At 39.1% G+C, this 25,996-nt stretch overlaps 1 non-coding gene across 1 annotated transcript; it reads right to left on the bottom strand.

Annotated features, from left to right (window-relative positions):
• Window positions 1-1,353: 1,353 nt before the first annotated feature.
• Window positions 1,354-1,426, bottom strand: TRNAG-CCC (transfer RNA glycine (anticodon CCC)). The gene has a single exon. It is a non-coding gene; the product is annotated as a tRNA-Gly (tRNA).
• Window positions 1,427-25,996: the final 24,570 nt, after the last annotated feature.

The raw sequence follows: 25,996 nt of genomic DNA, 5'->3' as shown, positions 1-25,996 counted from the left end.
ACTATTATTGCATTTAATTATTCATAGGATGTTTCTTCACTCTCCCCTCACTAAAATATGCTCCACGAAGACAAGGATTCCTGTCTGTTGTATCATCACTATAGAATAGCTCTATCATTCTAGAGTCTAGAAAAGTTCCAGGTACATCGGAGGCAGTCCATAGGTATTTGCTGAACAAATTAATGGCAGAGGATGTGATTTGAAATGTATTTGCTATAGGAGACATAAAGGCTGGGGTGAGGAGAGGAGATTTAGGGACAGATCTTAAAAAAGAGACAGAGGACAAGAGCCCTGCGCAGGGCAATTCTCAGTGAGGGAAATGGTAGCTCCTAGAGGAAGCAGGATGGAAGACCTAGATGAGATACCCTGAGGGTGGGTTCACTGAGCAGTGGGCAGTCGGGAGCACTGAGAGTTTTTACCTGGAGACCCACCTGATAAGAATGGTGTTAAGCATTTTATCTGCGCCCTCTAATTGCCACAGATATTGTTCTTTGGATTTGATTTGCTGGTGGGCTCTCCTTTTTCTAAGTCTTGCTGAATTGGGCTCTCGTTGTTCCTTATAAGTAGTCCTTATTTAATGCTAGCATAACTCCAAGGAGGAAATCTGTTTTCCAGTTCTTTTGATCTAGCATTTATTCTACTTTCTCAACATTTTCATGCCATCCATGATCTCCTTGTATTTTTGCCTCAGCCACTCTAAATACCAGTCTCCTTCCATTTATTTATTTAATTTTTGGCAATTAATAAATGCTCTTTCCCCCAACTCCCTTTATCCAGTGCTGAGTCGGTTGTTTTGCCTTTGTCAGTTCTTTCAGTTACAAAACATGTGGCTTTGCCATGGTTGATTATAACTGACTAGCAATATTTATATAACATTTCATCTCCAGGGCTTTTCCACATTTCTTTAAGACCTCTTTTGTGGGCTTCTTTTTTCCCCTTTTGCATGCAGCATATTCAAGTATCAATTATTTCTCACTTCAAACATATTTCCTATCATCTTCTTTTTCTTCTTAAATATTCCCTATTAGCTCTTCTTGAATTCCAGTTCTTCCTCTTTCCACTGTGTTTCAGCTCTTACTGAAGCATCTCCCCAATTATGCAGGCTTTCCTGCCCTATTTGGTCAGGAATCAGCCCTTTAGGATCTTACAAAGGCATCCAAAGGACAGGAAGCTTGAATACTGTCCTCAATTGACACTTCATATTTATGCCCATAGCACAGTTCAGGGTTAATTTGTTTTTAATTTCTAAAATATTTATTTATTTATTTGGGTACCCCAGGTCTTGCAGCACTCAGGATCTTCCATCTTCACTGAGGCATAAGAGGTCTTTTAGTTGCAGCATGTGAAATCTAGTTCCCTGACCAGGGATTGAACCAGGGCCTCCTGCATTGGGAATACAGAATCTTAGCCACTAGACCATCAGGGAAATCCCTCTCATTTTTTAAATGTAGTTTTCACCTTCATGTTTTTCTCCAAAGCTCTTGTTTTGAGGGGAGAATGAAGTTGAGAATGACACAAAGGCCAAATCCTAAAGTATTAAAAGAAGATTTGAAAATGCCTCCCCAGGTGGCACTAGTGGTAAAGAGCCTGCCTGCCAATGAGGAGACGTAAGAGATTAGGGTTCAATTCCTGGGTCGGGAAAATCCCCTGGAGGAGGGCATGGCAACTCACTCCAGTATTCTTGCCTGGAGGAGCCCATGCACAGAAGAGCCTGGTGGGCTATGGTCCATAAGGTCACAAAGAGTTGGACTCTGAAGTGACTTAGCACACAAGAATGATGAAGTCTTATGATTTAAGACAACCTCAGAAAAGTTTGGTGGTTTTATCAATTATCTGTATAAGAATTAATCAAATATTCAAGCAAACGTTTTCACGGTTTTTCAGAACAAACACATTACAAAACAGAAACAGAACTTCAAGAGTCATTAAAACTGCTCCTTCTGAAGACAGCCAGTCCTCCTGAAACAAATGCACGAACCCAAGATTTTACATTTCACTCTGAAAGTATACATGAATTTTAGAAAATTGTCCACATTTGGTTAACAATCTCTAAAAGAAAAGAAAAAAGAGGTAACACAATAATTTCTACTTTATCATTCTATCTGACTTCCAGTTTTGAAGATTTTTTTTTAAGTGCAAAAGCATTCAGATGCACAAACCTTTTTTCAAGCCCAGGTTTCTGCCTTTCTATGTCTGAAAACAAGCTGAAAACATGAATTTCTGGTAGGAAACCAAGCCCCTAAATGTTATGATCAAGCAACTGGACAAATGGTTTGGAAACCAACCTGAGCATTTTGTAATACTGATAATTGTAGAAAGTAAAAATCTAAGAATATACAGGAGAACTCTTTGGGTAGCTCTGAAAAGACTATAGGCTTCCACGGTAGCTCAAGCAGTAAAGAATCCGCCTACAAGGCAGGAGATGTAGGACCCTGCAGGTTTGATCCCTGGGTTGGGAAGATCCCCTGGAGGAGAGCAGGGTAACCTAATCCAGTATTCTTGCCTCGAGAATCCCCATGGACAGAGGAGCCTGGTGGGCTACAGTCCATGGGGTCACAAAGAGTCAGACAGGACTGAAGCAACTGAGCACGCACGCACGTAAAGACTATGCCTTTTTAGAATGTAAAGTGAAGTGAAGTCGACTCTTTGCAACCCCGTGGACTGTAGCCTACCAGGCTCCTCCATCCATGAGATTCTCCAGGCAAGAATACTGGAGTGGGTTGCCATTGCCTTCTCCAGGGGATCTTCCTGATCCAGGGATCAAACCCCGGTATCCCGCATTGCAGGCAGACGCTTTAACCTCTGAGCCACCAGGGAAGCCTTTTAGAATGTAAGATTGAATTCAAATGATAACTTTGACACTAAGACGGTGTAAAGAGCTATTTAAAAATGATTCAGCAACTAACTTCCTTTTTGTCAGAAATAGAGGGAAGATGGCTCCATTTTCTTCCTTGAACCTGGACAGTACCAGTTAAGTGTGTGTTTGCCCAATAGGGAATTTTAATGCCAAGGTCACTCCTCCTGTTGTTAGGAAGAAAGGACTACTATCTTGGTGACTCTGCTGTTAAGTAAGAAAAGCTCTACTTCCCGGGGTATAGCAGGGCAGTGGTGGTGGTTCACCAGAAAGCCAGGTGCTCTCTCCTCCCGTCAGTGGAGAAATCCTAGACCACGTCTCCTTTCATAACAATAAAGAGCGTTCTTAAGCCGAGCAAGACAGATAGTCTTCTCTGCTGACAAGGAAGACCAGAGGTTTAGTAAACCCTACAACGGATTTACTCCTTATGATCATTTGTGGAGAGTACAAGATGGCAGAGTACAAGAGGGTACAATTGGCACTTTCATCACCTGAAAGGGCTGCAGCATTCCTTCACCCTTCAAAACAAGACAGCTTTGTGACACTAAACAATTAATTCTCAACTAGCATCCAATCAGACCTGAGTAACAACCTTAATAACAGAATCTTAGTGTTCTTGCCTGGAGAATCCCAGGGACGGTGGAGCCTGGTGGGCTGCCGTCTGTGGGGTTGCACAGAGTCGGACACGACTGAAGCGACTTAGTAGTAGTAGTAGTAGTAATAAGAATGGCTCTAATTTTTTACACATTTTCACTGTATTAGGCCTACACAAAGTGTTTTTACTGGTGTTGTCCAATTTCATTGTCACAATGAAATTGTGTATAAAATCAATATCCATTTTATGGATAAAGAGCTAGTAATCTCTGGGACTTCCCTGGTGATCCAGTGGTTAAGGCTTCAGCTTCCAATGCAGGGGGGTGCAGGTTTGATCCCTTGTCTGGGAACTAAGATTCCACATGCCTTTTGGTCAAAAAAACAAAACATAAGAGAGAAGCATATTGTAACAAATTCAATAAAGACTTTAAAAATGGTCCACATGAAAAAAAGAAGTCTTTAAAAAAAAAGTTCATAATCTGAGAGGTTGAAAACATTCTCCAGTTGTCTTATTCCAAAACTTCTGCTCTGGTCTACTATGGTGTACTTACTCCAGCTTGAATTGCTGTACAAATAGTTATGGTTTCTGGGATATTTGTATCAAATATTGCTTGAAGGGATATTTGTATCAAACATTGCAATTGGCTGGGACTCATTTTTTCAATTCAGATTTTCTGGTGTGGTCTTCGTCACAATGGCATTGATGCCCCATTTCTACTCATTGCCTTGGACCCAGCCCTCTACACAGTCAACATATGCACATTCTCAAGCGACATATAAATTAGGCCCAATATTGGTTATACATTTTATCCTCTACAAGGAAGGTTATGAAATAATTTTAAAATTTAAATGACTATAGTCATTTTGCAATCATAAACATTAATTTGTAGCATACACTGAAAGTGAAAAGTGCTATATAAATGCTAAATAATAACATTGTAAAGCATCTATATTTTGTGATAATGAGTACTATATAAATGCTAAGTAGAATAAAATAGAAAATGCACTGTTTTGAATTGGCTTATGAATGTATCAGGCTTCTTGTGTTCCATACATACAAAAAATTATACCTAAGCCTTGAAGCAAAAAGTCAAAATCAAATACTTATCTTAAAAAAAAATTTTAGAGCTGTGCTAGTCATTATAATACTGCAATTCTCTAAATCATGGTGTATCTAGGGGAAAAGGACCTTTTCTAGTTATCTATTATTGGGTAACAAATCATCCCAAACTTTGATGGCTTAAATCAACAAGCGATTTATTAATGCTCATGACTCCATGGATTGCCAGGGCTCAGTTAGGCAATTCTTCTGCTCCACATGGTTCAAACTGGACTGTAGACATTTAGAGGTTCAGCAGGCTTGGAATACCCAAGATGGCTCATTTGCAAGTCTTCTGGTTTGTACAAGCTGTTGACTGATTGTTCAGCTAAAGGTCAACTGGAGTGTCTCTGTTCTCCTACAGTGATCTCTCTCTGAGACTGGGCTTCTCAGACCACGATGGCTGGGAATGTTCCAAGCAGACAAGCCCCAGTGTACAGGCAGCTTATTGAACCTCTGCGTGCACCAAGCCTGCTAATGTGTCATTGGCTGATACAAGTCAAGAGACCAAGCCTAGAGTCAATATGGAAAAGCTCTACACACAGCATGAATACCCAATGGAGTGGTTAAACAGGAGCAACCATTGTAACAGTCCACCACAGACAGACCTACCATCAGCTTTGCAAATGCTCTGATATCCCAGAATGGCACCAAAACAGATGACACCCTTGCCACCACCACCAGCACCATCATGGCAAAGAACTAGAATACAAACTTGCAGAGTGTAAAACAACCATTAGCTAGGTACAGGGGACCTCAATTATGGCCTGCGTTCAATGACAATGCCAGGCTGGATGAGGTGTTAGTGACTGAAGGAAGACAGCACTGAAGTGCTATCGATGAAGGACTTTGCATCTATAGCACTCCATAACCTACTGTATTACTTAGGAATACTACATTCAGCTGTAAGAAGCGTAAAAGACAATTCCAGTGGCTTTAAAAAATAGTCACTTGTTTTTCTCACATAATAGGAAGCCCAAAAACAGATGATTACTCAAATTGGTTCTATAATTCACTAATGCAATTTAAGGCCTTTTCTGCATGGCCACAACATTGCTACCCCTGCTCCAGGTATTATATCTGAGATCAAAGCAGAAAGGAGAGAGTGAGGAGCCAGCATCAACACTTGTGGATGCAAAAGCTACCCTAGAAGTTCCAGCTGGCTTTCTCTTACGTCTCCTTGGCCAGAATTGGGTACCCTAGCCGCAAATGAGGCAGAGAAATGGAGTAGTAAGTTGGACACTTTGCTTACTTATTAAAGTATATCAATATAATATTAATTATATTTTATTAATATTAAATATATTAAAGTATAATATTAATATTATACTTATTAAAGTATATCAGCATGCTGTTAACAACACAGCTGAGGGAGTTACATTGGTTGCAAAATTGGGACTTCCCTGGTGGTCCAGTGGTTAAAACTCTGCCCTTCCACTCTAGGAGCTACAGATTAAATCCCTGGTTGGGGAACTAAGATCCCGTATGCTGTGTGGTGTGGCCAAAAACTAGAAAGTAAATTAAAAAAAAAAAATAGTGTCTGTCACACCCATGATTTTTTGAAATGACCCCAGAAAAAGGGGAAACCCTGACGTATCTGAGATAAAGCATTACAATCTTAGTAGAATGAAAGCTTGAAATCTAAATTAAGTTATTCTAAAGAAAAACAAACTTACATGTAACTACTATGATTAGATAATGTCTTTAAAGGTTAGTCCCTGGCAAAGAGCAAGTAAGTGTTAGCTGTTGTGGTAAAGATGATGTAATAGTGGCAGAGATGAAGATATTAATTATTATTACAACTGGCATGAGATAAATTAAGGTTTCCCCATTCATCCAACAAAAACTTACTGAGCTTTTTCTTTAAACAAGAACCTTTCCAATTCAAATTCCAGGAAACAAAGAGTTTAATGGGTGATTCATGTGATCAGGGAAAAATATAAGGTTGGACACAGTATTGAGAGAAAAGGATACATACTTTGGAAAGAAGGGCCTAATAATTCAGAATGCAATTCATTCTCATGGGCATAGAAAACATCATGACTGCAATAGAAAGTTTTTTTCTGCATTAATAATTTCCATAAAAATAATGGTAAACTTTTGATTGGAAATACAGATACAAACGTAGAATTGAGGCAAGCGGGACTATTACTGTTTAAAAACTTGTCAGTGTTTGGTTGTTCAGTGGTCTTGTTTGCTTTGTTTTGGTTTTTAGAGTCAGCAAAAAACTAAAGCTGGTACGGAAAACCAAACACACAAAAATTGCTTTGCCAGAATGTCTTCGCTGTGGGGCCATGGCTGCTCTTTGTAATAAAAAAGGACACAGGTTTGCTGTCAAGCTCAGGCAGTCTCCCCTGTGCCAGCTCTAAGGGCCCAGAATGAAAATGGAAACCAAAACAGGAAGCAGAAGTCCTAAAAAGTGCACGCAAGTTCTCTGGGTGTAAGAGGAGGACACGGGTTGAAGAGAATGGGGCTGGAGTGGTGGGGAAGGTTAATAAAACAGATTCCATGAAGGGACATGGGAGAAAAGGAAACACAAATGATCATTTGGAAACGAGTCAGGAAAACCACAGATAGAAGGTAGCTAAGTGTTAACTGAGAGCAAGATGAAAAACCCTTTCTTAGACGGCAAAGCTTTGTCTGAAGTCTCCCAAAAGAGAAATGGAAGGAAGGAAAAGGAAAAGAGGCAAAGGTGGGGGGTGGGTAGAGGAAACCGTCAATAAAAGGAAAGACCGCAGACCATGAGAAGCAAGCCTAGCAGAGTCTGAGTCCCAGGAGAAGGAGGAATACTGGAAAGAGCACACCGCTAGGTAGGGAGAAGCGATGCAATGCCCAGGTGATTTTAAGAAGGGGAAGGCAAAACAAAATTTAGAGAGCTCTTTGAAATCATGTAATATGGGAAAAGAATAATTTTTACTAATTAAAGATGCAATCCAATGTTAATATTTGATGAAAATACTCTGTCTAAAAGCTAGTACTAAGTCTGCCATCCTAGAAGAGAAACAATGCAATCTTTAGTCCAGGGAATGAAGTTGTTCAAAAGTAGTTGTTCAAAATACATAAGATGAGGTAAAGAAGATATGGGATCATTCATAAGAACTATGAAAAAGAAAAGAATCTGATTTCAAATTCAACAACTCTTACTTCAGTTCCAACTACAACTCAGATCCTTCACACACAGGGAAAGGAATCGCACACATGCCTGGGAAAATGATGATGAGTTGGAAGTAACCTAAAAGAGACCCTTGATCCATCAAATCTTTAGAGCCAGTTTGAAAGAGAATGGAATTAGTTATATATACATCTTCATAGCCTGGAACACAAATATATAAAAGTAGGCCTGCAGAACTTGTATAATGTGTTGACAAATAGTAATTAAGGTTGAAAAATGGGACTTACGCTACCTTTTCTAGTTATACTATTCATTGAGAGTTTATTCATACTTTTAGTTATTTAAGTATCAACTAGGTATTTGAGGTCAATTCTGTACCAAGCCCTGGCCTAGGGGCTGGAGTTTAACAGTCAGGTAACAAAGAGTCTCTGCCAATGAGAAAGTAGTCTCATGGGAAGGAATAGATACCTCTTAATACAGGAAAGGTAGGAAGGAAACACATTTTTGAGGTGTCTGCTATGTGACAAGTGCCGTGCAATGTGTTGAGTACCAGCACGTATGACTTCATACACAATAACAGCTAACGTCAGTTTCTTAAAAAGTGGAAAATTTGTCAGGGGCTCAGAACATTGTTCACTCTCAATATTTAACGTGTTGAAAAATTCTCAAGTGATTTTATCTTTAGTGATCTGTATGGAAGAGTTTTCACTGGGCAAAGGAGGAAAGTGGTCTGGCAGGATCTAACCAGTCTAACCATCCTTCAGTGACAAAACCTGGAGGAGTTTTTTAACCTTGAAATTATGGAAATAACAGAAGGAATCATGCAAACAATTCAAGCTACAATGTACAAGGACAAAGAGTGTTTTATTACATACATAATATTGTCATAGCTATACGTGTACTTGGGTGTCCCGGGCGGTGCTAGTGGTAAAGAACCTGACTGCCAAAGCAGGTGACATAGAGACATGGGTTCAGTCCCTGGGTTGGGAAGATTCCATGGAGAAGGGCATGGCAACCCACTCCAGTATTTTTGCCTGGAGAATCCCATAGACAGAGGAGCCTGGTGGGCTATAGGCCATGGGGTCGCAAAGGGTCAGACACGGCTGAAGCAACGGAGCTCATAAAGAAATAAAACAGATCACTTGCAAGACTGTCGTGAAGTCACTCAGTCATGTTCGACTCTTTGTGACCCCATGGACTGTAGCCCACCAGGCTCCTCCATCCATGGAATTTTCTAGGCTGTAGTATTGGGCAATTGGTCCTATTGAATTCTAGCTTGTTTCTGAACTTATGGCTGCCCAAGGGGGAAGATGGAGGGAGGAGATAGTCAAGGAGTTTGGGATAGACATATACACACAGCTATATTTAAAATGGATAACTGTTGAGGTCCTAATGTATATCACATTGAATTCTGCTCAATGTTATGTGGCAGCCCAGATGGGAGGAAAGTTTGGGGGAGAATGGATACATGTATATACATGGCTGAATTCCTTTTGCTGTCCACTTGAAACTATCACAACATTGTTAACCTACTAAGTTGTTGTTGTTTTCAGTTGCTAAGTCACATCCTACTCTTTATGAACCCCTGGGCTGCAGCACGCCAGGCATCCCTGTCCTTCACTGTCTCCTGGAGTTTCCTCAAACTCATGTCCATTGAGTTGGTGATGCTAACTAACCATGTCATTGTCATAATCATTTATACTCCAATAAAAATAAATAAATTCTAGCTTGTCCCAGAATCTATGTATACATATATCTTTTCCCCACATTAGGAACAAGACGTTTATGAAAAGTACCAGCATAGACGTCTTTTAAGATGAATGAAGGTTTAGGCATGAGGTCAGTCCTCCAGGCGCTTGCCAAATATTAAGGGCAAGAAACCCTGCAAATACCGCTTGGTACTCCCTAGGACCCAGTTTTCATAGGGCTGCTGTAGTCTGAAGTCCTCACTACTTGGTGAAGTGTGTGGTCTGGTATAACACCATTTCAGGCTTGGTTCCCTCTCCAGATGTAACTGGTCGGTGGGCTGAAGTCCACTGGTCCTCTATGCAGTTTGGTAAACAAGGGCTTGCCTGTCACCCTTCATTGTGCTTCTTCAAAGGATGGTTGCCACTTTACCTGGTAACAGCTTTCTTTCTGAGTGCTACTCAGGTAAAATAATCTTTCACCACCAAGGCTGTTATTTCCTTTATGCAAGAAGAGACATTTATCTTGCCACTAATGGATAATTAATTTTAAAAATGTATATTATGACACAATTAGAAAAAAAAAAAAGGCAAGCTGGACAATGGGCCTAAATGTCCCTTCTTCAAATTGACTCCTATTTAGCTCTTCCAATGTCATCCCAAACACAGATAACTTTTCTTTCATGAATTGTTCTCCTGAATGATTTATATGTGTCGTGTTATCTGAGGCTCTCTCCGTTCCCCCGGTGGATTTAGCCAGCCATCAGCTGCATAATTGTTAATTTTACCACTATAAAAGGTTCTGATGCAGAAGAGATAAGGTATTGGTGGAAGAATTAATTGAAATGTATCTCCCAATCACACTAGTCTCCCACTACTGGTTTCTCACACAAAAATTATACATTAGGTTTAAGGTTAAAATAAATTTACATCTTTGCCACTCAGAAAGCTTTGGGTCTAGTTGTAAATGGAAATGTTAATTGTTTCTAACACTCATGAAGGTTTTTCACCCTGAGAACAATTCCGGGGACTATACAGGCCACGGTCCAATGCACATTTTCATAGGTTGGGAAGCTCCTACAGGCAGAAGAGGACAAGAGATAAGGTGGGAAGAGGAGTAATGGGAAAGGAAATGAGAAAGAGGAGAAAGGAAGAAGACGGAGAAGACATCAAATGATATGAGTGATCTGTGACTAAATCTGCAACCCTCTTTTTATACCTCTCAATACTCATTAGGATTTCCCAGACTTTCTATGCAGCTAAGCAAAGGAGTATAAGCTAATTATACAGGCAACTTTTTGATCCCTACGTTGCCTTTCTAAGACTGTGTAAGTGTACCCAGGGGATGATCTAAAAGGCCTTTGGGACAATTATATTAAGATACTTGAAGTCATATTAATAGAAAGGAAAAGCATGTTAAATGTAAGTTATTGGTGACTTTTGGTTTCCCATCTACAAATCTGAATGCTCCTCTCAAGTCAATCAAGCGACAAACCTCTGAGTATTTGTGATGTGGGTTTCCCAGGTCATGCAGTGGTAAAGAATCTGCCTGCCAATGCAGGAGGAGCAAGAGGCTCAGGTTCGATCCCTGGGTGGGAAAGATCCCCTAAAGTAGGAAATGGCAACCTGCTCTAGTATTCTTGATTGGAAAATTCCATGGACAGAGAAGCCTGGTGGGGGTGGGGGGTGGGAGCTACAGCCCATGGGGTCTCAAAGAGTCAGATGTAACTGAGTGATTAAGCATGGATACATACACATATATGCCAGTGGAGGGTTTGGTCCATGGAGCTCATAGATGGGAGTATAAGAATATTTCAAGAGAAGCTCGTTGTATTCACTCACTCACTCATTTCACTCAACACACATTTCACGAGCACCTACTAAGTGCCTGCCACTGAGCCAGCCACTGTGATTGGGCCACTACTTAGATAAACTGAGTCCTTGCCCCGAAGAAGCTCATAGAACAACCGTGCAGAGGGGTAATTAGGAAACCATCACAGACAGTAGTGGCTGAGCGGTAAAGAATCCACCTGCAATGTGGGAGACCTGTGTTTGATCCCTGGGTTGGGAAGATCCCCTGGAGCAGGAAAGGCTACCCACTCCAGTATTCTGGCCTGGAGAATTTCATGGACTGTATGGTCCATGGGGTCGCAAAGAGTCAGACATGACCGAGCAACTTTCACAGAGAGTAAGAAGCCCTGACCACTATGGGAAGCCCAGGGGAGGGACAACAGGAACAGTTTCAACTCTTACTGTCATTGTTTTCAAATAAAAATAACACTGGATTTTACAAATCAGGCCAATCTCCAGGCACATTTTCCTACATACGCAAACCTTCACCACTGCCCATTTCTGCCCAGCTTGCATTTCTAAATTGGCATACACGTTTTTGGTAGACTATATAGCTAGATTCCCAAAACTGTAAGGAAGCGCTTGCAAAGCCCCCTTACCTTTAGCTGGATTTAACCAGTCCATCTAGTCTGTTTTCTTAAACATGAAAGCTGGAAACTGCTAAGTGGTGAAGGGTATTATCACTTGAATGACATTTTATCGCTTAGTAAAATACTAAACATCTCGCTTTCATATTGCATATTGAGTCTTCAGCAAACAAAAAGAGCATGCTCAAGTCTTTTTCTTTTTTTGGCCACACAGCAGATTCACGGATTATGTGCCTATAATTTTAGGACACAAAGGCTCAGCTTCTTAAAGCCCAAAGAAATGCCAACTGATCTGTGAACATACTTATATATTATGTATTGTATTAAGACATGAGTGTCATCCAAGCCTTCCTATAATGAGGCTCAAAGATGGCCTATCTGGGGTCAGGAATGGGGAAATTTTACTCATTACTGTTGGTAGAATATAATTCCTCTTTCACAGCAATCTGTGTCTCTAATTGCATTTTCTTTTTAAAGCTCAATGTAGGTAGGTAGATCTATAGACAGAATTACAATACAGGGATTGAGAACCAATGATTTTCTAAGCCAGAAATATTAGGTATTTAATTTTGCTTTTTAAATCCATGCTATGGTGGGCTCTTATGAATACAATAGAGAAAAGAGTTATGTCCTAATCAGTTTATAAGATAGTACAGAGAAAATGGATAATAGACCAACCAGATGTATAAATACTATAATACAAAGAAACCTAATCTACTGCAAAGCTGTAATTTAATCCTTCTATAACACAAGAGTATTGAAAATGGGCTTATGAATAGCTAAAGAATGAATAAACTGAACTTTATAGCTTTGGCTAAGTTAAAAATGTTCAATCTTAACTTATAGCTTTTACAAATTAGTATTTAATTTTACATAAAGAGAAATCATGGATTATACTGAAAGAAGAGATTATTTATAAATAGTAACCTAAATATCTAAAAATATTAACCTAAATATCTAAAAATATCTTTAATGTCAGCAGGGGTGAAAATGATTTGTCCAGGAATTAGGATCTGGGTGCATACGTATGTTTGTCTAACAAAGGGTAAAAATGAATGACTATAATGTGAAATAGCAAAATGTCGCCTTAAATATTTTGCTTTATTATGTGAATTACAATAATAGATAGCCAAGGTTATATTTATAAAATAATATCTACAAAAGAAGGTAACCTTGCAATCAATGAAATACTAATTGACTTTCTTCTTTTTAAGAGTAATGAAAAGCTGAGCTATAAACACAATGAGACTTTAGGTGAATAAAATAAAGAGAAGTCTGTTATGACTTAGGAAGGATTAGCTTTTAATCAAACCCAATGTTTGCAATTTATGCAAACTTTTGTTGGTGAGTTTTGAGTTACTCTCTCTAAAATTCAATTCCATGCTAACGGTACTTTATTTTCCTCATGTTTCTAGTCTCCACTGGTTTTCTCATTGTTTACCCACAGTCTCTCTTGACTTTCCTCTTCTTTTTAACCCCCCCTTATTCTCCTTCATCCTTTAACCTCCCTTCCACCCCATAACTGAATGAAATTGTAACAAACACCATCTCATCAGCTTCCAATAGCACTGGGCTTCCTCGTATGCGGATTAAATCACTGTGTCCAAACATACTGGAAACATATGAAAAGTAGATAGGAAGAAGGTTGCCAAAGGGAAAGATGAGTCTGAATTGCACTTGCTGGCTTTCCTATGATCTCTCTCTCTCTCAACACCCTATAAATAAGGAGATTCGGGTATGTTTTGTTTTACCTGTATATTCCCAGTAGCATATATATATATATATATATACATATACATTATAGTTCTTTGATCAATAATGATGTATCTATGGAAGCCAATCAAGTGAAAATAAAACATCTCAGCTGTTGCATTGGTTTCCAAACTTGCTGGATAATATAATAGAAGGAAGAGTTCATGGTCCAAAACTTCTCATATGGAATAAAAACATAAAGGCTAACTGTATCAGAAATAGAACCTGGCTATAAAAGTGGGGTAAATACAGGCAGTACACATTGGAATAAAACATTTATATGTTTATGATGGCGATAAAGGAGGCAATAGATAAGGGTTTTGGTCACTGCAGATCAGTCATATTCTATGTTCAGTACATAAGTGACTCCTGACATATCAAATCTAAATATGCTATCACTTTAGCAGGAGATCCATTTGATATTTCTATATATGAATGTGTTTCAGAGACCATTTACCTTGCATTCTTATTTGCTTACATATTTTTCTGAGCAGTCTAAAGAGGGACTTCAATGTCATCAAAATATAACACAGTGACAACTGATATACCAAAATGATTTGGTAAAATTTGGATTACTAAAGGGTAGCATGGTTAAACATTATCAACTGTGGATTTTTTAAAAGTCTGAATATCCTCATGGAAATTGAAGAAAAAGGGGAGGTTATAAACTCAACTTGTGGCAATGCACCCAAATCACTTTAATATAAAAATACCTTTCAAGGTGTTGTAATTGGGTCTCAGAAATAATACAATACTAACTGAAGTCTAATTAAAGTGGCTATATGATGGCAAGTGGCTTCCCTGGTGGCTCAGCAGTAAAGAATCTGCCTGCCAATGAAGGAGACACGGGTTGGATCCCTGGGTTGGGAAGATCCCCTCCAAAAGGAAATGGCAACCCATTCCAGTATTCTTCCCTGGGAAATCCCATGGACAGAGGAGTCTGGAGGGCTACAGTCCATGGGGTCACAAAGAGTTAAATACGGCTTAAGGACTAAACAACAACAATATGATGGCAAAGTGCATAATATTTGGGATGCGAATAGGCAAAATAATTTTATTTATCAGACATTTAAAGATATAAAATTAAAAATAGGACAAGAACGTGGTTATTTCAGCAGATTGTCAGTTCCACTTCCTGTCCAAACAAACCAACCAAGAAATAAGCAGCATGAAAAACTAAACAAGCAACATGAAAACAAGAGGGAAGAAAACTGTTTAGATTAAAAGACACTAAAGAGACAGCAATCGTATGTAATGTGCAGGACTCATTGGGATTCTGATTTGAGCTAAATCAGCAATTTAAAACAATTTTTAGTGGAAAATGCATATAGGACTTCCCTGGTGGTGCAGTAGATAAGAATCCACCTGCCAATGCAGACGACATGGGTTTGATTCCTGGTCTGGGGAGATTCCACATGCGTCAGAGCAACTCAGCTGGAGTACCGCAACGGCTGAAGCCCATACTCTAGAGCTTGTGCCCTGCAGCAAGAGAAGCCATTCCAATAAGAAGCCCATGCATCACAATGAAAAGCAACCCCTGCTCGCTGCAGCTAGAGAAAAGCCCATGTGTAGAGATGAAGACCCAGTCCAACATAAATAAATTCATCAATTAAATTAAATATATATATCATAAACAAAACTTCAAGGTGCCATTTCAACCAACACATTTAACACTTTGCTGCTCTGCTTGCTAATATGCAAACGTGTAGACATATACACAAAACTGCTCACCTTTTATGCAATAGTCCCTGTTAACAGGCTTCACGAGGAGGCAGTTCTCATCGGGGTTAGAGGTACAGACTTTTAATACAGACTCACAGCCTCCCAGTGCTGGCTCCCTCCATACTGACCATATGGCTCCGGAGTTAGTGGGGCTTATTCATTTCATCTCTCTGAGTCTGTTTTCTCACCTGTGAAATGAGAATGATACTATTCAACCTTATTGAGGTGTTGAGTGGATTTAATGTAACTGGTGCTTGTACGGGTTTCAGCCCAGGGACTAAGACTCAGCTGCAGCCACACAGTAGATGGCCAGTGAACTAGTTTCCTATTTCTGCTGTAACAAATGACCACAAACTTGGGCTAAAACAACACAGATGGGGAGGTCAGAAGTCTGAAATTAGTCTTATGGGGCTTGGGCTCAACTGAGGTGTCGGAAGGGCTGCTTTCCTTCTGGAGGCGATAGGAAGCCTCTCGCTTTTTCCAGTTTCTAGAAGCCACCTGCACTTCTCGACTCCTGTCCCTACAGCCCCCCAACTTCTGCCTCCATGGCCACATCTCCTTCTCTGACTCTGATCCCCCTACTTCCTCTGTAGGACTGTGTGATTACACTTGAACCAGTGTTAGTCGCTGAGTCGTGTCTGACTCTTTGAGACCCCATGAACTGTAGCCTACCAGGCTCCTCTGTCCATGGGATTCTCCATGCAAGAATACTGGAAGGGGTAGCCATTCCCTTCTCCAGGGGATCTTTCTGACCCAAGGATCAAACTTGGGTCTCAACACACTGCAGGTGGATTCTTTACTGTCTGAGCCACCAGGGAAGACCTGGTAGACTCCAGGGGAGACACTGGGCCCACCCAGATAATCCAGAACAACCCTTGTATCTCAAAGGTTTTAGCTTAATCACATCTACAAAGCCTTTTTTCCAACATAAGGTAACATATCCACAGGTTCCTGGGAATAAGCTTTGGATGTCTTCGAGGGCGAGTGTGAATGTGGTCACCACCGTCAGAACTGTGGACATCATCAGCTTCTCGGCTTTATTACAGAAGGTGACATCTTTGTTACTATTTTATTCTCTATATAAGAAGGACAGAACGCAAACATTTACCATCACACCCCAGGAGATCTGTCCTTAAGGAAAGGAGAATTGGTCTTTCGGTTATTAATGATTCAGGCTCCAGTTCTCATGGACCAGGAACATTTACTGCAGATGACTGCAAGAAAGGACAGAGCTGCAGCAGGATTTGAGAGATTTGGAAAAGCCAGTGGCAGAAAGGAGTCCCCTCAGGTTGGGGGAGAGGATGAGCAGCAGAAAGGAGAAGGACTCATGAGTCCTGGGACAGCAAGGTTGCCAGGAACATGGTCCCCTATAAGCCTGTTATTTACCTGACGATCTCAGTTCCAAATCACCCTTCTATATTTTGACCTATGATGTGAGAACTAGGACTCTAAAATTTTGTTTCCCAGACTCCTTTGTCATCTGGCATCCTTGCTGTGCTCTGCCACAGGAGGGCTCTAGGGGCAGATTAAAAGACGGAAGGAGGGGGTAAAAAATCCACCTTTCTTTTTTGGGGTCTTGTCTGCATGACCCCAACAACAGCAGTTGGCCTCCACTTTCACATTCTTTTTATGTAACCAGCATCAGCCTCAACATTCCAAGGTTCCACCATCATTCCAAGGTTCACATTCCAAGGTACATGTTACCTCCTACTTAGAAATCTAAGAATAGATTCTGCCAGACCCCTTCCAGGCTTCTAGATCCTGGTACACCCATTCTCCTTTTATTTTTCTATTGCTAGAAGTGGTGGTGGCTTCCTATATTATCTTTGGTTACTCTGATTTCTATTTGCTCTTTAAGTCTTTTGTCACCTATGAAACAAATTCCATATCAAGTTCCTTTTATTTGAACAACCTAATGTGGCTTCTGTTTACCTGATGAGACCTAACTGATATCCAAGTCCCATACTTGACTCAGATCCCTGAATCCCAGACACTGCATGGAAGTCACAGAAGGATCCAAAGGGTTGAATGGCACTGCAGGAATTTGATGAGCCCCCCAGAACAACTGATGTTCATGTTCTGTCACTCTGTCCTCAAAGCCAAGATCAAATTCATTCATGGAAAATAAAGAGAAGCAGCAGATCTTTCACACCTAAGCACACACACTGAGATGAAAACCACTATTCCATTATTTAAGACCATCTCCTCAGGCAACACACTCCACTATTCTTGCCTGGGAAATCCCATGGACAGAGGAGCCTGGTGGGCTACAGTCCATGGGGTCGCAAACAGTCAGACATGTCTTAGCAACTGAGCACACACTCGTTCAGGCAAATACATTTTCTTGCTTCTCAGTTCTTGAGATAACCATAAATATGCCCAAATTTCCCACATTTGGTATTCATTTCTTTTTCTAAAAAAAATAGAAGTTTAGGGCTTTTATTTCAAGGACCAATTTTCCTGGCTGCTATATTTTAAATTCTTATTTTCCCTAGTCCTCAGTTTAGAAACCATGTAAATATATATTGCCTGTCTAAGTTGTAAGCATCTTCATAAGGTATATTAAATCATTTTAGACAAGAAGTAAAGTTTTAATTTATTAGTTATTTAATTAGCTTCTGCATTCAATCTATCAGCAAATGTTTTCCACTTAATTTTCTATATATCTTTCAAATTATTCACTTCATTCCATCCTCACACACACCCAGTGCAGATCATCTAGATACTTCATAGACCTCCAGTTTCCCCTCTGCTCCACAGCCAGAGTCATCTTTTTAAAGACAAATTCAGTTCAGCTTAGATATCCTGCTATTGTCCATGGATGAAGTAGCCACCTCTTTAAGCAGCTGACATAAGGCTTTCTGTGAAATCTCCCTTCTTCCCGTCCAGGCTCATTTCTGTCTACTTTAGGCCTTGAATACTGGCCATGTTGGATTTATATAAGTTTCTCAAACCCCTTTTAAGCTATCTTTTGTCCCTGAGCTTCAGACATGTTTTCAGCACTTTCTAGAACTTTCTTCCCTCTTTTCAACTGTCTCCTTTCAGTTAACACTTACTCATCCTTCAAGTTGTAGGATCAAGTTCACTTCCTCAGGGAAACCTTCTTTGAAAGATCCCCTATTCCACCAGGGTTGGTTGGAAAATTCTGACTTATATTCCTACAACATTGTATGCTTTCTCTTTCATGAAAGACATCACCTTTGTTGTTATTTGTTTAAATGTATGCTACTTTCATGAAAGCAGGAATTACATCTACCAGGGTCACTGTTTCTAAAACAATGCTTCACACCTAGAGATAATCAAGAAATATTTGCTGAATTAATGAGGGAATGATCACTTTAAATGTGCCTTTTACAATCAGATTTTAGGGCAGGAAAAATATCCTGAGAGATTACCAAATCTAATCCTTTTATTTTATGAATAAGAAGTTAAATAGTTTGTTTAAGAAAAGTCATATAGTTCCTTATAGATACAAAGTGTTTTAAAAAATTGAGTGGGAAAATAATGGCAGAGGCAGATCTAGAATTTACCTCTAATTTTGAAATATTATCCTTGGAGATTCCATGTAATTCCATGGACACTGATAAATTACACCAGCATTAAGAAAATAATTACATCTACTAATAATTTGAGTTTTTGTAGCTTTCTATAAATTATATGTCAGTTTTTCACAGACAAATATTCCTTCTTAAGTTAATTCTCAATGCATTTAACCATAATATTTTTAACCTATAAGCAGAATTTCCTGTCTCATATAATAAGGTCTGTATTTCCTCTCTGCATTCTTTCATGCCATGGGAACACTGCTCTCTCTTATGTATTATTTATCTGATAATATCTTCCTTTGTGTTGATAACTGCCTGAATAATTCACACAGTAGTGGACATAGATTTATACATATATCCTCGCTTAGCCCCATCCCAATGTGCAACTAATTTAAGGAATTAAAATGCTAAACTAGAAAATAGTCACACAGTGGAAAAGAAAGCAGTTAAGAAAAAAAGAGAGAAACAAACAAACAAAAAAAACATGAGACATATAGAAAAAGTAAGCTGATAGACATAAATTCAAGTATATCAATAATAACATTAAGTTCTAATTGGTTAAATCATCTAATCAAAAGGCAGACTAGATTTTTTTTAAAAGATCCAAATATATAATGTATTTAGGTCACACATATCAGAACCAAAGATTCAAATAAATAAAGAGTTAAAAGGATTGAAAAAGATACATTTGGCAAATAGCAACTATAAGAAAATTGGAGAGACTATATTCATATCAGACAAAGTATACCTTACAATGTTGATAGAAATATAAATTGTGATATTATATAATGATAAAAGTGTCAATAAATCAGAAGATATAACAATGATAAACATGTACGTACCTAACAACACACCCCAAAATACATAAAGTAAAAACTGACAGAATTGAAGGAAAAGAGAAACAATTCAACAACATTGGGAGACTGTAATTCCCCACTTTCAATAATAGATAGAACAACTAAAAGATCAAACAAACTAGACAAAGCAGACATCTATAGAACACCCTACCCAATAATAGTAGAGTATACATTCTTTTCAAGTACAAATGGAATATTCTCCAGGATAGCATATGATAGGCCATGAAACAATCCAAAACAAATCTTAAAGGTTTGAAATTATACAAAGTATGCAAATCAAATCAAAACTATAATGACAAACCATTTTACACCACCTAGGATAACTGCAATCAAAAAGACAGATAATAATAAGTGTTGACCAGAATGTGGAAAACTTGGAACCCTCATACACTGCTAATAGGAATTTACAATGATATAACTGCTTTGGAAAATAGACAGTTAGTTAAGATAGTTATTATTATTATCATTCTCCGTATGAGGAGTTCATCAAAAGGTTAAACACAGAGTTACCATGTGACCAGCAAGTTTATTGCTAGGCGTACATACAAGAAAAATTAAAATAGATATTCACACAAAAACTTCTACATAAATGTTCATGGCAGCATTATTCATAATAGCCAAACTGTAGAAACAACCAAAACGTCTGTCAAGTGACTAAATGATAAATAAAATACAGTATATTTATGCACGTTCAGTCACTTTAGTTGTGTCCGACTCTTTGCAACCCTTGGACTGTAGCCCTCCAGGCTCCTCTGTCAATGGAATTCTCCAGATGAAAATACTGGAGTGTGTTGCCATAGAATATATTCAACAGTAAAACTGAATAAACCATTCTTACATGCTACAACACGGATAAACCTTGAAAACATTCTGGTGAGTGAAAGAAGCCTCTCAAAAATGCCACTTATTAAATTATCATATTTATATGCAATGTCCAAAATAGGCAAAGCATGAACTCCTTATTGCCAAATTCAGACTTGAAGTAGGGAAAACCACTAGACCATTCAGGTATGACCTAAATCAAATCCCTTATGATTATATAGTGGAAGTGAGAAATAGATCTAAGGGACTAGATCTGATAGATAGAGTGCCTCATGAACTACGAACGGAGGTTTGTGACATTGTACAGGAGACAGGGATCAAGATCATTTCCAAGAAAAAGAAATGCAAAAAAGCAAAATGGCTGTCTGAGGGGGCCTTACAAATAGCAGTGAAAAGAAGAGAAGTGAAAAGCAAAGGAGAAAAGGATATACCCATTTGAATGCAGAGTTCCAAAGAATAGCAAGGGGAGATAAGAAAGCCTTCCTTAGTGATCAGTGCAAAGTAATAGAGGAAAACAATAGAATGGGAAAGACTCTTCAAGATAATTAGAGATACCAAGGGAACATTTTATGCAAAGATGGGCTCAATAAAGGACAGAAATAGTATGGACCTAACAGAAGTAGAAGATATTAAGAAGAGGTGGCAAGAATACACAGAAGAAATGTATAAAAAAGATCTTCACAACCCAGATAATCACGATGGTGTGATCACTCACCTAGAGCCAGACATCCTGGAATATGAAGTCAAGTGGACCTTAGAAGCATCACTAAGAACAAAGCCAGTGGAGGTGATGGAATTCCAGTTGAGCTATTTGAAATCCTAAAAGATGATGCTGTGAAAGTGCTGTACTCAATATACCAGCAAATTTGGAAAACTCAGCAGTGGCCACAGGACTGGAAAAGGTCAGTTTTCATTCCAATCCCAAAGAAAGGCAATGCCAAAGAATGCTCAAACTACTGCACAATTGCACTCATCTCACACACTAGTAAAGTAATGCTCAAGATTCTCCAAGACAGGCTTCAGCAATACATGAACCATGAACTTCCAGATATTAAAACTGGTTTTAGAAAAGGCAGAGGAACCAGAGATCAAATGGCCAACATCTGCTGAATCATCTAAAAAGCAAGAGAGTTCCAGAAAAATATCTATCTCTTCTTTATTGACTATGCCAAAGCCTTTGACTGCATGGATCACAATAAACTCTGGAAAATTCTGAAAGAGATGGGAATACCAGACCACCTGATCTGCCTCTTGAGAAATCTGTATGCAGGTCAGGAAGCAACAGTTAAAAATGGACATGGAACAACAGACTGGTTCCAAGTAGGAAAAGGAGTGTGTCAAGGCTGTATATTGTCACCCTGTGTATTTAACTTCTATGCAGAGTACATCATGAGAAATACTGGGCTGAATGAAGCACAGGCTGGAATCAAGATTGCCAGGAGAAATAACAATAACCTCAGAAATGCAGATGACACCACCCTTATGGCAGAAAGTGAAGAAGACCTAAAGAGCCTCTTGATGAAAGTGAAAGAGGAGAGTGAAAAAGTTGGCTTAAAGCTCAACATTCAGAAAACTAAGACCATGGCATCTGGTACCATCATTTCATGGGAAATAGATGGGGAAACAGTGGAAACAGTGGTTGACTTTATTTTGGGGGGCTCCAAAATCACTGCAGATGGTGGCTGCAGCCATGAAATTAAAAGACACTTACTCCTTGGAAGAAAAGTTATGACCAACCTAGACAATATATTAAAAAGCAGAGACATTACTTTGCCAACAAAGGTCCATCTAGTCAAGGCTGTGGTTTTTCCAGTAGTCATGTATGGATGTGAGAGTTGGACTATAAAGAAATCTGAGCACCGAAGAATTGTTGCTTTTGAACTGTGGTGTTGGAGAAGACTCTTGAGAGTCCCTTCGACTGCAAGGAGATCAAAACAGTCCATCCTAAAGGAAATCAGTCCTGAATATTCATAGGAAGGACTAATGCTGAAGCTGAAACTCCAATACTTTGGCCACCTGATGTAAAGAGCTGACTCATTTGAAAAGACCCTGATGCTGGAAAGATTGAAGGCGGGAGGAGAAGGGGTCGACAGAGGATGAGATGGCTGGATGGCATCACCAACTCAATGGACATGAGTTTGGGTAAACTCCAGGAGTTGGTGATGGACAGGGAGGCCTGATGTGCTGCGGTCCATGGGGTCGCAAAGAGTTGGGCACGACTGAGCGACTGAACTGAACTGAACTGAACTGATACAGACAGAAAAGAAATTAGTGGTTGCCTAGAGCTGAGTGGAGGTGAGGCAGCTAGGGAATAATGGGATTGATTCCTAATAAATATATGCTTTCTTTTTGTAGTGATATTTTATCTGAAAATAACAACTTACTCTTTGTTTGCATTGCCTCATTTCATTCTAACCTTCACAACAACCTTATGAGTTAGCTAACACAGGTTATTACTCTCGTTTTACAGATAAAAAGATAGAGGCTCCCAAAGTTAAGCTAGCAAGCTGTACAAAGTCAACATGGAACCCAAACACGAATGAATGTTGGATTCCCAGTTCAGTGTTCCTTATATTGTGTTGCTCCTACCTGCCTTTTAAACACATATTGTTTATCCTCTATGATAGTGTCCTATTCAGAGTGTTTATAATTAAAAATTCATTAATTGCAGTATACATTTTAATTGATGGGCTCTGCTGATGTCAGAAACCACAAAAACCACTGATTCATCAGATTGAGTAGGAGTTCAATCAGCAATGGAATTTATTAATCCATCTCTGTAGACATTACTAATATTTTCCTTAAGCAACATATCTCCAAAAAGAGATGAAAACAAAAGGTCATGGCTAAAGCAAGAACAGTATAAGTAGAACTTCACCAAAGAAATATCATTGAAGTGTATTGTTACATGCTGATTTTTTAGTAAAATTTTTGTGTCCTATAGTAACATTTTCTGCTTCTACTTAAAAAAAAAAATCATTGTTAGATGTGTAAGTGGCTCTCATTAAATAATATTATTTTCTCAGTCCAATGAAGAGAATTTATTCACATATATTTCAAAATAAATAAAACTAGAAATTAAGAGCTTGAAAAGAAAAAGAAATGTAATTCTGAATATAACCTAAAACTGGAGTTACGTTTAGAGACTCTAGAATCTTCCTGATGCTAGAAAAATATTACCATGGAATATAAAATATTCAAAGTCTGTGTGTTCATCTTTTTAATTAAGGTATTCTAATACTCTAGATTTCCTGTAAACTATACACATACAAATGAAAAGTGACATATGGGTCATAGAAAGTTGGTCTCTCTCCTTTACACCTGACTAGAAGAGAAAACTTGATTTGATCTAGGTAGTGACTAATTTTTTTTCAGGATTAAAAATTAAGATTCATACTGGGAACATCTGTTGGATCATAGAAAAAGGTACAGAATTTCAGAAAAACATCTACTTCTGCTTCATTGAGTACACTAAAGCCTTTGACTATGTGGATCACAACAAAATGTGGAAAATTCTTAAAGAGATGGGAATACCAGACCATCTTACCTGCCTCCTGAGAAATCTGTATACAGGTCAAGAAGCAACAGTTAGAAGCAGACGTGGAACAATGGACTAATTCCAAATTGGGAAAGGAGTAGGTCAAAGCTGTATATTGCCACCTTGCTTATTTAGCTTATAAGCAGAGTGCATCATGTGAAATGCCGGGCTGGATGAAGCACAAGCTGGAATCAAAATTTCTGGGAGAAATATCAATAACCTCAGATATGCAGATGACATCACCCTTATCACAGAAGTGAAGAGAAACTAAAGAACTTTTTAAAGAAAGTAAAAGAAGAGAGTGAAAAAACTGGCTTAAAACTCAACATTCAAAAAACTAAGATCGTGGCATCCGGTCCCATCATTTCATGGCAAATGGATGGGGAAACAATGGAAACAGTGACAGACTTTATTTTCTTGGGCTCCAAAATCACTGCAGATGGTGACTGCAGCCATAAAATTAAATGATGCTTGCTCCTTGGAAGAAAAGCTATGACAAACCTAGACAGCGTATTAAAAAGCAGAGACATTACCGACAAAGGTCCATATAGTCAAAGCTATGTTTTTTTCCAGTAGTCGTGTATGGATGTGAGAGTTTGGACTATAAAAAAGCTGAGCACCGAAGAATTTGAACTGTATGCTTTTGAACTGTGGTGTTGGAGAAGACTTGAGAGTCCCTTGGACAGCAAGAAAATCAAACCAGTCAGTCTTAAAGGAAATCATTCCTGAATATTCATTGTAAGGATTCATGCTGAAGCTGAAGCTTCAATACTTTGGTCACCTGATGTGAAGAACTGATTTATTAGAAAAGACCCTGATGCTGGAAAAGATTGAAGGCAGGAGGAGAAGGGGATGGTAGAGGATGAGATGGCTGGATGGCATCACCAACTTGATGGACATGAGTTTGAGCAAGCCCCAGGAGCTGGTGATGGACAGGGAAGCCTGGTGTGCTGCAGTCCATGGGGTCGCAAAGAGCTGGACATGACTGAGTGAACTGAACTTACTGAACTGGGAACCAGAAGAAATTACAACAGAGAAGACCCAGCTATCCATAGGGGTTGCTAGCTTCCCCCTCCTCCTCCCCACAAAACTGTCTTTAATTTCAATAAGGTAGAGGCATGGGCTGCCAACTACAGTATTTCTCCAGCATTAAGTCATTCCCTTTGCAGCAAGAAAAAGTCTTCTCCTGCAGCCTTCCTCCTTTAATTATTATTGATGTATTAAATCTGGTTTATCTGGGTTAAAGGGAACTAAGAAATCTTCAACAGAATCAACTTGTAAAGTATTAAATTGGTTTGTTTAGTTATGCACCTCTAGACATTGATGATCAGATGAAGGCTATTCTAGTTATTCATTAATGCATACAAGCTATCTCAAAACTTAGCGCCTTAGTACAAGCATTTCCTTATATCTCATGATATTATAGGTCACATATGCAGGAAGGGCTCAGCTGGGTGATTCTTCTGTCCCACATGGCATAAAATGGTTATCTGGTGGTTTTCTGCTGGTGGATGAGCTGCTCTGCAGGATCTGAGACAGCATTACTCATTACAGTATTGGGCACATTGGCAGGGATAACCAAAAAGTTTGAATCTACAGGTGCTGACAATCACAAAATATCTCCACACAAGCCGTCTCAAAGCAATTGGAATTGAGACAGCCCAGGGCTTCCAGAGATCAAGCGACCCGAGTGGAAGCTGCAAGACTTTTTACAACCAAGACTCAGAAGTCCCAGGATGAAAATTTTGCTGTGTCCTATTGACCAGGCAAGTTGCTAAGGTAAGCCTAGGTTCACAGGGTAAGTTATCAGACTTCACTTCTTAATGAAGGAGTAACAAAGAATTTGCCTCAATCTTTAATCTACCATAAAGTCTGTAGCCATTGAGCACAGGTTGTTGGAAACAAAATTAAGTTTCTATGGTAATACAAAAGTAAATATTCACATACTTAATCCTCAGCCTATTATCCCAACTCCAGG

Source organism: Bubalus kerabau, chromosome 12 (assembly GCF_029407905.1).
Source record: "Bubalus kerabau isolate K-KA32 ecotype Philippines breed swamp buffalo chromosome 12, PCC_UOA_SB_1v2, whole genome shotgun sequence".
Classification (NCBI taxonomy): domain Eukaryota; kingdom Metazoa; phylum Chordata; class Mammalia; order Artiodactyla; family Bovidae; genus Bubalus; species Bubalus kerabau.
The sequence above is the reverse complement of the archived record's forward strand: the minus strand, read 5'-3'. Positions and strand labels throughout refer to the sequence as shown.